Source organism: Beta vulgaris, chromosome 1 (assembly GCF_026745355.1).
Source record: "Beta vulgaris subsp. vulgaris cultivar EL10 chromosome 1, EL10.2, whole genome shotgun sequence".
In the NCBI taxonomy this organism is placed as follows: domain Eukaryota; kingdom Viridiplantae; phylum Streptophyta; class Magnoliopsida; order Caryophyllales; family Amaranthaceae; genus Beta; species Beta vulgaris.
In genome coordinates, this window is record NC_079202.1 from 24,006,272 (window position 1) to 24,008,506 (window position 2,235).

A 2,235-nucleotide genomic window follows, 5' to 3' on the forward strand; every position below is an offset into this window, starting at 1 on the left:
TCCCCTGCCTCACCTCTTACTCTCAACATGGGTGAGAATGTTAGACGGACCTTCATATACTACGCACAACCATCTCCTGATAATGTGCCTACTGGGGTACGGATGCCCACTATCGCCGCTACGAATTTTGAGATCAAGTCTCATGTTCTGAATATGGTTTAGAATAATCAGTTCGTTGGGTTACCATCTGAAGACCCAAATCAACACCTACAGAGATTCTTACAGTGTTGTGCTACTCAGAAACAAGCTGGTGTTACTCCTGATGAGATGAAACTCCTCCTATTTGCTTTCTCTCTGCGCGATAAAGCTTTATTCTGGTATAATAAGCTGCCTTCCACCATCACCACCTGGCCAGAACTTTCCAAGATTTTTCTTATCAAGTGGTACCCTTACCAAAAGACTGCGGATATGAGACATGCCATAGTTACTTTCACCCAAGATCTTGGGGAACCTTTATATGAAGCTTGGGAGCAGTTCAAGGATCTGCAGCGTCTCTGTCCTCATCATGGTTTGGACCTGTGGTATTTGTGTCAGATTTTCTACATTAGAGTTGATGCATATACACGACTGGTAATTGATGGAGCATCCGGTGGGTTTTTCATGGATAAAGCGATTGAGGAAGGGTATGAACTTTTGGAGAAGCTAGCATCTAATCAAGCATCTTCTATTCGTTCCTCTTTGAAAAAGGGAGGTAAACATGATGTTCAAGCCATTTCCTTATTGTCTGGGCAACTAGCTTGTAATAGCCCTAATTTTAAGAGCGTTTACTTAAAACTTAATTATGTCTCGAAAATCTTATTTTATTTGAGTTATAGAGCATGAATTTTATTTGTCAAATTGTAAAAATAATTATTTACTTAATTTTACGAAATTATTATTAGTAATTCATATATTGAGTTTTATGTGAACCAGTTAAGTTGTATTTTGCCCAAAATAGAAACCCAAAGTCCACCCCACACTTACCTTGTCGGTTTAGTTTAGCTTATCCCAAACTCAAACCCCTTAAAACTGTTTTCTTCTCTCACCCGTGAAAAACCCCAAACCCAAAAGAATCAAACTTTCTCTCTCTTCTCTCGGTGAAACCCCGACCCCCTCTCACCCTCGCTCGCCCACTTGCGCGCCTCACCGGCGTCCCTAAGCTCACCGGAGCTCGACGAACACCGTAGCGAATCCTCTTTTCACGTTCTCCTCGCGGTTCGAGTCCCCTGCCCTGTTCGCTCTGCTCTCGCGTCACCCGCGCCGCCTCGCTGTCGCAGGTGTTGTTGTTGTGTTGTCGTTTTGTTGTTGTTCCGGTGGCTGCTATTGATGGTGGTGTTGCGGTTGCCATCGTCGTCGTCTCCTGTGCCGGTTCTCTCTCCTCTGTTCTTTTGTCGTTGTTGCTAGCTGATGCCGTTGTTGTTGGTTGTCGCCGCTGCGGTTGTGGCGCTGTTGGCTGCTGTGGGTCGCTGCTGCTAGCACCTTGTTGTTGGTGGTTAAGACAAAGTACATAAGGTACTTTTCCTTTGTGTTGGGAGTTCTTGCGTGTTGGTGGTTGATATATGTTATTATTGCTACTGTTATTGAATTAAAGTTGTAGGGATTATTGTTGTTGTGTTATATTGTTGGTTGTTGCTGTTAGTTATTGATGTTATATTGTGGTTCATGTTACTATGGTAGTAGTTGTTCCTCTTGGCTATTGTGGTTGTTGTGGGTTTTTGTTGTTTTAAATGATTGTTGGACTATAATCAGTTGCAGGGACATGATTTTATAATTTCATTATCCATATTTCAGAAGTTTATTTTGTTCTATTGTTAATTTGCTAAAAGAGTTCTCATTATATGTTGATTAGCAATTGTTACATTAACTAAATTACAGTAGTGTTATCTTATGTAATGGTATGATGAATGTTAGTGTTTAAAGGTAACTCAAGTATCAATTACACCAATGTAAGAAATACGGTGAAGTTCCTAATTTCTTTCTTAGATTCCTGGAAGCTACATATATGTTATTAATGATGGTTTACCTATAACTGGAACAGTTTTCTACTATTGGTTTTGTAAAGCTCTAAGAAAAAGTTCGTTTTGGTGAAAGATTATTCTAAGATGTATTGAAGGATTAAAGAATTAGTTTCTAAAATGGATTAAAAGAATTAGTTTCTGAAATAGCAGAGTATTTGAGTAGAAGTGTTCACTGGTGTCTGAAAGAATAATTATTTGAGTAGACTTTAAAAGTGTATTGATGAACAATGGGGAATTA

At 39.6% G+C, this 2,235-nt stretch overlaps 1 non-coding gene across 1 annotated transcript; it reads right to left on the minus strand.

The window, feature by feature from the left end:
- Nucleotides 1-405: 405 nt before the first annotated feature.
- On the minus strand, nucleotides 406-512 carry LOC125494500 (small nucleolar RNA R71). The gene has a single exon (XR_007270747.1). It is a non-coding gene; the product is annotated as a small nucleolar RNA R71 (small nucleolar RNA).
- Nucleotides 513-2,235: the final 1,723 nt, after the last annotated feature.